Source organism: Haemaphysalis longicornis, unplaced genomic scaffold (assembly GCF_048455015.1).
Source record: "Haemaphysalis longicornis isolate Haplotype H1 unplaced genomic scaffold, Haemaphysalis longicornis Haplotype H1 scaffold_9, whole genome shotgun sequence".
In the NCBI taxonomy this organism is placed as follows: Eukaryota; Metazoa; Arthropoda; class Arachnida; order Ixodida; family Ixodidae; genus Haemaphysalis; species Haemaphysalis longicornis.
In genome coordinates this window covers 155433768-155445420 of record NW_027526460.1, presented here as the reverse complement: position 1 = coordinate 155445420, position 11653 = coordinate 155433768, and the positions used below count along the sequence as shown (strand labels likewise).

Sequence of the window (11653 nt, the reverse complement as noted above, 5' to 3'; positions counted from 1 at the left end):
TATCCCAAGGCAGAAAAAACAATTCTAGTCGGGGGGGGGGGGGGGGAAAGAGGCGGAGGTGCCCTGTTCCCGGTTTGCCACCAACTGCAATCAAAATAAACAACTGATTGCTTTTATACAGCAGTGAAAGGCATGACTACAGAATAAAGGTTCAGAGAAAATGCAAGATGTTTTTTTATAAACACCGAGGGTACTCATACGATAGTATGCTAAAGTACGTTTCTCTAGTCCCGAGTCTGTACCAGTTCAGCTGGAGTTGACTTGAACCACACACGCCAAGGGCTCGCCCACTTGCATCAGATGGCAATGACATGAGCCCTCAGCGATCAGAGGCCTGCTCAGGCTATTTTGAAGTCAAACTTTCCCGCTAATGCCACCATAATGACGCCACTTTCTTACCGGATCTTGCGTCACATCCTGTTTATTTTTTGTTCCGCCGGAAGTGCTCCCTCCTCACACAGATGGCGCTAAGCCCCATTAGCAGCTTAAGAGCCGTCATTTTCTGAACGTATGGGCTTCTATGGAAGCTTCGCTACCAGTTACGTTTACCTTGCCCTGTATACTACCCTGTCTTTTCCTTTGCTTCAAGCGGCAAAGCTGATCACACTGAGCGCGTGGCGTTAGGGAAGCCTTTCATGCTCAACACGTCTCGCCAACACACGCTTCGGTGGCGAATGGTGAAAAAGAAGAGTGCTTTGCTCCATCTGCCTTACTAATAAAAGACGCATTGCAACTAGATTTCGATATCTTAGTTCTATGGCCGATAACGTTTGTTTTGCTTTCTAGACGCGAGACTGTTGGTCTGTATCTCTGTCAATGAGCGCGTATTGCAACCTATTACTATTTTTGTTGCTTTTTGCAAACCCAGGTAGGACCACGCCGACCTCTGCTCGCGTTTTTTTGTCAATACGTGCTTCAGAACTTGTGCGACATGACTTCTCAACACAGCTTATTCGAATAATCTATTTCTTGCCTCAATTCTTTCCCGTTTTGGTGTGCCCATCCTTATCTACGAAGCAAAAACAGATTTTAGGCAAAAGTACAAAGACGTGTACAAGATTGCCGCCGACACGGGCAAGAGATGTTCCCGAATAATTTTGACCGCCTGCGGATCTTTAGCGTGCGCCGAAATCTCCTACACATGAGCGTTTTCGCTTTCCGCCTCAATCAGAAAAGCGGCCGCCGCGGCCGGGAATCGAACCCGCGACCTTGTGCTCAGCAGCGCAACGCCTGCCGGCTGAGAATAGGCCGTACATTCAATGAAGAGTGGTAAGTGCTACACAGAGATGACGTCGCACGAGAAGCGGAGTGCGCCTTTGTCGCCTCAACATCTTTATGAAATACAGGGAATACGACACGAAAATCCACAAACATGCTCAATGCATATACACACGTAGCATTTTTGCTACACCCAGCACACTTTTTGGCGGACTAGGCAATGGTTTCACGTAATTGCCCTTTTTAATATTTATCTACACTTAAAACTTTGCACACTATTTACTGCAACGCATATTCTTTGATGGCTCTGCGTCGATCACGTTGTAACTATCTTCTAGTATCACGATATTTTGGCTTTAGATTAGGAGCCTTATATGCACCTAAAGCCTGTAACTTTCATCGCATTAAATTCTCTAAATCATTTGGTAGTCGCGTTGCATTTACGCGGGGTTTGCCGTGGAACCACTGAAATAGCGGGCATGGCTGGCCTTTTGCTCTCGGCCTTTACTGCATATGTCCCAGTGAATGCAATGAGCAACTGCAGTGCAGTAATTCCGCATCGGATTCTGTGACATGGCGTTTGGTTGTCATCTCACTGGTCTTGCGCAAAGGTTCGAAAGGGTATACTTTTTAGGGTTGAGACGATCTACGCGTCAAGCAATTCTGCGGGTATAAGCCAATACAGTCAATTTTTATCCCTATAGCATTCATACCTTACGAGCGAAAACCAGGACAGTATGTGAACCTCGGTAGGAAAAGATGCCGCTTTATTGCAGGAAGAAACATTTTTGGCGCGGTGGCATCATGCCTCGTTTGGCTGTTTCTGGTCGATTCCCAAACATTCTTTGCCCCCGCCTTATGTAATGCCTCTTAGCCTTGAAGGCTCCAATAATTGAAATCAATGTAATCCGGTATGTGTATTATGTGTGCATCGTGTTTATGTAGGCAAGGTTGAAGTAGTACCATCAGTTCATAGTTTGACACAAGACCGTGCAAGAATAGCAGAGAAGGCACGACAGCGAAAGAAATGAAAGTGAGAATCAGCAGATGCAGTTGTGAATCTCAACAATCACAAATTGAAATTGAACTTGAAATTTATTCCGCAAAAATAAAATGTTGAAGGAGGACAGGTAAAAGCTGCGGAAACCGCCTGAGAGGCCCTGACCCCCTGGAACACGGGGCGGCATACAAAGCATGCGGCTAAGCGATAAAAGCCTTCTTAGGGAAACATATTGAGGTTTTGCATTGTAATTTGAACATTAACATAAAAAAATAAGATACAAGCACAAGTCTCCACAGCACATCATCATACAAACATTAGGCGGAGTTCTTTTACTGGTATACAGGACACGTCCATGTTTGCTGACGTTATTATACGGTTTAAAGCTGTAGGTAACTGAAACTTTAACATTTAATTTCCATAATTAGGTCTGCATTTAGCGACATGCCACACTTCATGATGGCGTACATTATATGCTGGGATGTTTTTCTTTAAATTTGCAATGCTGGTTAAGGCACCGTTATTTTTCAATATACATAGTTTATATGAATGACATAATTTATATTCATACATGGATGGAACCTTAATTATGTGATACTTCCTAAATACGTCAGTGGTGTGGCTACGATAAGGCACTTTATAAGCTAGACGTAAAGCTTTTTTCTGCAAGAAGGTAAGCCAAATAATGTTTACAGATGTTGTTGACCATACGAGGAACGCATATTTTAACAGAGAAGAAAATAGGGCGTTATGTATGAGTATATTAACAGAGGTAGGCAAACAGTGGCAGTGGCGACGCATGATAGCAACTGTCCTAGATAGTTTATTAACAGTATAGTTGACTTTATCATCCCATGTCATATTTTGTGAGAAATACACACCGAGGGATTTGAATCTTTTTACAATTTCAATTTCAGTGTTGTTCAACTGAATTTTGGGCAACTCAACTGGTGTGTGGTGGGGGGTGAAATAAAACAGCCTTCGTTTTAATAATGTTTAGTTTTAAGCAGTTAATTAGAGTCAATGAAATAATTTGAGCCAGTACAAGATTCGCTCTGCTACCTAATTCAACGCATGACTTGCCTGAAAAGTATAAACTAGCATCATCAGCATATACCATGTAATAGACTGTTTCATAAATTCGGACAACTTCGTTGACATAAAGTATAAATAAGAAAGGTCCTAGGATGCTTCTCTGCGGGACACCGGTTGTGATGGGTTTGATTGCCGAATGTTTTGCTTCCATGACAACAAATTGAGTGCGGCATTGGAAGAAGGAACTAATTACTTGTGTGCAATTCCCCTATGCCATAGTGATCCAGTTTGTGAAGAAGAATTTTATGATTAATCAGGTCGAAGGCTTTTGAGAAGTCTAGGAACAGCCGAAGAACCATATTTTCACTTTCAAAAGTGTCTAGAGTCAATTACTTCTGGGTCAGTAGCGCACGTTCTCTAGACTTGTTCCAACAGAAACCATACTGTGCAGAATTATTCAAGTTCAAGCGGTTAGTAAAAGAGGTTAGGCGTGTCAAAATTATTTTTTCGAAGCCTTTTCAAAACGCTGGCAAACCCGATACGGGACGGTAGTTATACATCTCATTTCTGCTACCTTTTCTAGATATCTCATTTCTACTACAGCACAGCGCTCTGGTGCTAATCCCAAATTTCCAACGTGAAACGTCGTTAACTTTTCGTTTACACTCAAGCAAATTATTAAGACTCTTTGGTGTCACTGTTCGGTTTGTGTAGGAAAAAGAACTCCAGTAAAAGAAATTAGGCGTCAGTATCCTTAGAATCTGACTCACGGCACCTGTGTCAGGTTTCATAGCACATCCACGCGTTCGTTCCAATAAGGAAAAAGCACCCACAAGTATGAAAGCAACAGCAAAGATGTTAAGGAAACTACTAAGAACGCGAGGCACGCATCGCACGAGCTCCGCACAGGTTTTATGGGTTGCGCAAAGCGTTTTAAAAACGGGCAACGGCTGAATGTAAAGTAAGGTGGGACGCCAATAGACCTTTCTGTATAAACGGAGAGCTGCCAAGCGCTTGATTTTATTGTTTTAGCAAATAGGCGATGTGTGATGAATGTAGAGCTGCAACAGCCGAGAAGCAGCCTCATTGTGGTTAGCGGCGAAGGAAACAAAAGCGCATAGTTAAAAAATGGCGCTGTGATCGTGCCGAAGCGGATCAAGACTGCACCCAAGAAGGTGAGCGCAAGCGGCCGGTTATGCAGGGACTAGAGGGTCGCTCCCGAAACGCTCAGCACATGCCTCAAGTAAACCTCGACCCAGAAGTTCATTTCCAAGAAGCCGTGAACAAGTGCCAACACCACCAAGACGATCAAGCTTCCACGCAGAGAACGCGGTGAAGCAGTAAGTACAACGACGACGTATTGGTGACGCAGCGAAAAGGGCTATTACCAAGAACAGATGCTAATTTTTAAAGATAGTTTTGAAACAAGAATTTTGATATAGCTGTTCAGTCTGAGATCTAGTAGAATTTTAAAGTGCATTCACAAAATTCGAAGAACAGTATTTGGATATACTTACGAAGCAAATATTAAATGTGACAAAGGGAGTTGTAAACAATGTTCATGGGCAGAATATTGTTTCCGAGAAATCAAATGGGGAAAATAAAAATAATCTTACTCGTTACATGGGTGGTTTGCATGAATAATGGTAATCTTTTATGACGGAGTTGGTACCCGGTTCGTTGTAGCAAACCGGTGATCCCAACTATACGTCCTCTATCGCCTGAAATACTGTCACAGTTTTTTGGCTTGGATAATATCTAAAATGGGCGCCACAACACATTTACGTTGCTGATTATGAGGTTTTTATGCACCGACGCTACACAGGCGATGAGGTGCGCCTTAGTGGAGGGCTTCGTATTAATATTTACCCCCTTGCAATCTTTAACGCGCGCCGAAATCACGAACACACGGGCGTTTTCGCTTTTTGCCTCCATCAAAAAAGCGGCGCTGCGGGCGGTAATCGAACCCGTATCCTTGGCTCAATTGTTACGTCGTTATAAAGGGAAGTTTTTTCATAGACGTTGCAATGAGACTGTATTTACTCAATAATGCGTGCACGACGCTATGCTTGCGTTGTTGCTGAATGGTTTGTGAGCGAAAATATGTAGCGTTGTACAGTTTTAATGGCGTTACAAATTAAGTAGGCCTAAATGTGTGCTCTGGTTGGAATGTTCGCTGATTACGGTGTCTGGAAAGGGTTAAATAAGTCGCACAACAAAAGTTGAAGTAAATAACTAATGCGTTCGATTGCCATTATCCACGTACTGATAGTCATATGGTTCCTTTATTTTGGCAAGATAGTCAGCGGTAAAAATAGTTTGGCCCTGTAGAGATAACTGAATTTTATCACTTAAAGAAAACGAGAGCTGTACAATTCTATATCTACAGTGCGGGACGCCTTTAAACTTGAATTTCAGATTTTATTTTAACGCAAAATATCTCAAACATTGTGCTGAAAAACTGTTGAAACGGATGTGGAGGACCTAAGTGCCCCATTTACTTTAGAAGAATGAATCATCATCATCATCATCGCCGTCGTCGTTGTCGTCATCCTAATCATCAGCCTACTCATGTCCAATGCCAGACGAACGCATCTCCCCGTCGGTCCTCCGCTGGTAGAGTTCCCAGTTTATCCCCGAAGTTCCCTATTTAGACTGTCTATCTTGTTATTGGCATTCCCCGCCTTCCACATCCGTCTCTTAATATCCATTCTGTTGTCCTAATTATCCATCGGTTGTCGGTTCGTTTCAATCCATGGCAGCCCACCTCTATTTTGTTTCTTTATTTTCACTACGATATCGCCAACTCCAGTTTGTTCTCTGTTCCAGGTAGCTCGCGTCTTGTCAATGAGTGTTATTCCTCACATTACTTGTTTCATGGCCCATTGAGCCGACCTAAGCTTGCCTTCTTGTTCTAAGGCGCCAAGATTCAGCTCCGTATGTCATCACCTGCAGTATACACTGGTTATCAATTTTTCTTTGAAGCGACAAAGGTAGCTTACTTTTTATCATTTCGGGGTGCTTGCCGAGTGCTCTCCAGCCCATACCTATACTGCGTCGGATTTCTCTCCAGTGGTTGGGGTCAGCACTAACCATCTGTTCGAGGTAGTTATGTTCTGTTACTTCTTCCACCGTTTAGCTTCGTGAGCTGAAGAAGACGTTCTTCGCATGCCTTATCTTCATTACTTTACATTTATTCATAATTATTTCAATGCACACGGCGTGCTTTCTTATCGTACTTCCTAAAGCATTGTTTGAATTTGTTCTGCAGTCTCATTCAGCCAGGCTATGACTTCCGCAGACCTCAAATGGCTTACGTATTTCTTGTTTATCCACAATCCTATGTTTTCTCAGTTAAGCTTTCTAAATATCCCCTCCAGACGTGCTGTGAATAGTTTTGAAGACATGGTATCTCCCTGTTTTACACCTTTTCAGATCGGAAATTTATCGCCTTGCTTGTACAGGGTTATCCTGCCCGAGCATCCCTTATATGTGCCTTCTAGACGTCTTATGTATGTTTCCTCTATGCCCTGGTCTTTTACTGCTTCTAAAACGGCTTCGGTGAGAACGGAGTCGAGCGTTCTCTCGTTATCTATAAATGCCATATAAAGGGGTTTAGTATGTTCTGCGAATATTTGTATCACTTGGTTGACGACATGGTTGTGATCCATGGTTGAGTACCGTCGTCTGAGCCCAGCCTGCTCTCTCGGTTAATGGGAATCCTGGTGTTCTTCTATGCAGCTAACTATAACTTTGGTAAACAGCTTGTAAAAAACTGAGAGTAGGGTGTTGAGTCTATAATTCTTGAGTTCTATTGCATCTCCCTTCTCATGAATCTGATCAACGTTGGCATTTTTGTAGGGTTAGGGCACTTTTTGGGTGTCCAAGCATCCCGAAAACAGTACAGAAAGTTGTGTCAGTCAACACCTCCTCACTCCTTCAAAAATATAAGGGTATGCCACCCTCACCTCTAGCTTTTTTATTTTAATGCATTTGAGAGTCTTCCCAGCTTCCTCTTTAGTTACTAGTGGTATATCGCAAGTTGAGCTTGTAGCAGTAGTTTACCCCGGCCTAACGTGGCTTTCATACATCGTTGTGTAGAATCGTTGTTCTAGCCTAATTATCTCGTCTTAGTTGTGCGAATTTTTCTCTGCTCATCTCTTAGTGCGTACATCCTGTCTTTTCCGAATCCTAGCTTTCTGTTAGGTTCTTTCAAGCTTCCCCCTATATGCAGCGTTTTCTCGATCACTGGCATACTATATGCTCGATTGGCTCTTGTTCTATTCGTGGTAATCACTTTTGACAGCTTTTCGAACTCAATCCGATCATTTAGAATTCAATCTAATGTCTAATTCAATCCGAATACTTGACACTCATGTTCTTGCGTTTGGCAATTAGTTCGTTTTCTTAGTTTTCCAGTTTGTTCTCTACAAGTTGCTTTTCCCACACCTGCTACTGATTCACGGAGTTCTGTTGTTAGGTTGTCATTCAGCGCGTCTACATTGGCCTAGATCTGCTCATTCAAGAGGGATAATTCGTGTTGAAGAGTTATTTTAAACTTCTTCCATCTGGCTCTGACTGACTCTATGCGGGGTTGCGTAGTGTTCCTGAGTTTCGTTTTTTCTGTTTTGAGAAGCAGCATTAGCAGGCATCTAACCATGCTATGATCGCGGCTCCGAATCTTACTTAGCACCTCAAAGCCTTCCACAATACCCGGATTGTGACTTATAACGAAGTCAATTTCGTTTTTGCTTGTACCATCGGGAGTTTTTTGCGTCCATTTCCTATTGTTTCGTGTGTAGAAAAATGTGTTTATTCACGTAAGGTTGTTTCTCTCTGCAAATACCACAAGTGTATATCCTCGATTATTGTTTTTGTCTGTTCCAAATTGTCCCACTGGCTTTTCTCCCAATTGCTTCTACGGACCTTTGCCTTAAAGTCTCCCATCACAACATGAACTGCATTGTTTCCTTCTTCTTTGGTGATTCGATGTCCTCGTAGAAGCTATCCACGCCATCATCATCACAACCTCTCATGACTAACAAATTCAGATGCAGCAGTTGTGACTAAATTACCTTAGGCAAAGGCAGAAACAGACTATAACTGAATAAGTCGTTGGTCTAACTATTACGCTAGACGTCTGCACAAAATATAGGTAGACGTTTCCTTTGTCTGTTCATGTGCACCTTTTTATAAAAAGGCGGCAATTAGTGGACTACCTGAGAAAGAAGCCGAATTCTTAAGCGAACATAGATCCAGTATATTGTATAATGGAATGGAAGTTGTTCCTGAGTAAGATCGTGGATTTGAATTCAAAAACCTTTATTTCTCGTCAAGCTAGAGGAGACTGGGACTGAAGCGCAGACACCCTAACAGAGATCCTCAGCTCCTTACACACTTGGTCAGCAGCATTGCAACGGGAGCCAATATTTCATAGAAAGTATACCATAGTACGCCTGTCTGTGTATGCAGTAAAACAGAGCAATATGTATCACCGACGCGGCATTAAGTAAATATGATAAAGCAACCGAAAAGAGAGCATGAGAAATGAAGTGAGCAAAAAAACACACACAAGGGACTACAACACAAAAGTTTAGAAAGAACTCTGAGTCATCCATAAAAGGAGGAGGAGTAAAAGTAAAAATTTGTGGACATACACGACCAATCTACACTCTCATATGGAGATAGCTTGACAGAGAAAAAAAAGCGCGCTAAAGTAATAACTGTAAGAGAAATGTCTGTTCATTCACTCACTTACTTCATGCGTGAACGCAAGTGAACTCGCGAGTAGAAGAGCACGCCGGAGATCACGCCACGAATGATGGTGTTACGATTCAGCGCGTTGCTATTCTGTTCGCGCGCACTGCAAGTTTCATGCAGCGCTCTTGTACTTGGTGCCAGAGCCTACCACTACATGCCCCTTCCCCGTGGGCGCCACGTTGGCGATGACTTAAGCCGTTGCAGCGACAGCGAACGGTTCAAGTTAAAACACGTACCGGCGGGGCAGACGCCGCGGCGAGAACTTCTCTTCCCCCTATCTGAGACACAGCGAGCGCCGCTGCTGCCGGCCCCTCACGAACTCTGGAAAGAGCGTCGCGTGTGTCTGTACTATGTTCGTGCCGTGTGCAGAAAGCCCCAGGTGAACGTTTTGACCGTTAACGCAGCGGGCATAAATACTGGGTGCTTTCGAGAGGAAAATTCAATTGTTTTGCAGCAGCGAATCCACGTTGTATACATGTGGAGTTCTGCTGTAATCTCGCCCGTAAGTGTATTGTTCATGTATTGGTTCTCCTCATCTCTGTGCATGCAGTACACCAGTTAAGTTTGCCTTCGGCTTCTTGTCGTTTTCACCAAGGCAGCAACTTTTGCTCGCCACTCCCCACCACGCTACTACCCGCATTACGGAGGAGACGGAGCCTGACTAGGGGACGCCTCAGCGAATATAACACTGGGCGAAGTGTTCTCGAAGGTCGAGCTGGCCGCCGCCAGGCACTCCTCAGGAAGCGTACGCTCAGGAGCTCTCGGTCTTTTTAACAACAAAGGTGTTAAGCAAATCGTAGTTTTTCACGTCCGCAGTTAAAAGCACCAAGAAATTAGCTAGCGCGCGCACGTGAGCGCGTCAGTCGCGGCGACCGCCCGGCAGTTAACAAAACCAAGAAAAAAATCCGCCGCAGTGCCCCAGCGGCTATGGCGATGGGCGGCGGAGCGATTCGATTCCCGGGCACAGCGGCCGCTTTCCTCGCGGAGGCGAAAAGCAAAAACGGCTGTGTGTTCGAGATTACGGCGTACGTTAAACATCCCCAGTTGGTCAAAAATAATCCGGTGCCCTCCACTATGGTGCGCTTCATTCCCTGTGAAGCGTCGGCATGCTAAACCCCTAAATAAATAAATAAATAAATAAATAAATAAATAAATAAATAAATAAATAAATAAATAAATAGATAAATAAATAGGTAAATAAATAAATAAATAAATAAAAACGACGAAAAGGCGTAGCGATCGTGTGTGCGTGCCCCGCGACCACCGCTCAGCGTCCCCCGCGCACGTTTGTCAAACCAAGCATACTCACTTACAATTTAGACGGGAATGATCCGGAGAGGGAGTAAATGGCTCGTCCTCTAACGCACTCCGTACACGGAGTTTCGTTTATTCCCTTAGCTGGAGTATTTGATAAACTCCCTTAAAGGAGAGCCATTTTTCATGCCTCTAGCGGAGTATTTTTCGCTCTTAATTGCTCCGCCGGGGAGGGGAGCTTTTCGTGGATTTAGCACAGTATTTCGTGCTGTGCATTACTCCGCTTCGGAGAGGAGTTTTTTTTTTGGCATTTTTGGGGGCATTTTGTTCTAGGTTTTTTCTGGCAGGTAGCCGAGTATTTCATGCCATTCAGAATACCCCTAGAAGAGGGCATGTTTGAACACCCGGTGGAGCATTTCATGTCACTCAAAGCTCCTCCGCAAATAAGAGTGCTTCCAAGTCTCAAGTGAAGTATTTGGTGAAGTGAAAGGAACCACGTGAGCAGTTTAATACCGAGACTTGCAAGGAACAAACAGACATTTATTCCATTGTCCCAGTAGCAACAAGTGAAGTTCACAACCGAACAAAATTTTTGCGTACAAAAATACGTCGCGGCATACTTAAACACATAGATGGAACACAAATACACCGGCTAATAGAGACTAAGTTATATGTGAAATGAATTGCATCAAACTCAAATCAAATACCAATCAGTTGAACACACATGAGACGCGGAATAAAATATATGCAGCCACCCGGCACCCGGTTTCCCAGTGGGGATGGGATTTTGAGCCCAAGGATGCTGGTTCGATTCCGGCCGCAGTTGGCGCTTTTTGGATGAACGCTAAAAACAAGAATTTTCATGTGCCTATATTTTCGCCACGTAAAAGACCCGCAGACGGTCAAAATTCCTCCATAACGGAGCGCCTCATAATCATAGTAGCTTGAGCTTGCTGAAACCCCCGACACATTTTATATATAAAACTCCAAAAGAAGCACACCACATCTCTACCTATTTTGCTCACTTATTAGCGTGAATTAGAAAAAAAGTGACTAGACGTTGTAAAGCGGAAGTTATATCGGTCTCTCTTTAAACCATGCGACATATATAAACCAGAAATGAGATGGGAAATCAGCACCATATTCGGCGAGTGTCATTATTAACCAGCTTGTCCCCCAGTTCATAAGAATGTTATGACTAGGCGCCTCTGAAAAAAACAACTACGGAAAACCGTGTCACCCACACACGACACCTCCAACAAAAAAAAACGAGGACTCCCCAAAAAGAAAACAAATAAGCATGGTATGCAGACATGACGGAAATGTAAAAATAACATGAAGGCCAAAGACAAGAAAGAGAAATTTTACTACGTGAAAGTAAACAAG

The 11653-nt window shown here is 43.5% G+C and overlaps 1 protein-coding gene across 1 annotated transcript in view; it reads left to right on the top strand.

The window, feature by feature from the left end:
• Positions 1-4228: 4228 nt before the first annotated feature.
• LOC144152038 (thiol S-methyltransferase TMT1B-like) overlaps positions 4229-11653 on the top strand; it is a 28161-nt gene continuing 20736 nt past the window's right edge. Inside the window, exon 1 of the mRNA XM_077683228.1 lies at positions 4229-4593. The gene's annotated coding sequence lies outside the window, so the exon portion shown is untranslated. The remainder of the gene's footprint in view (positions 4594-11653) is intronic.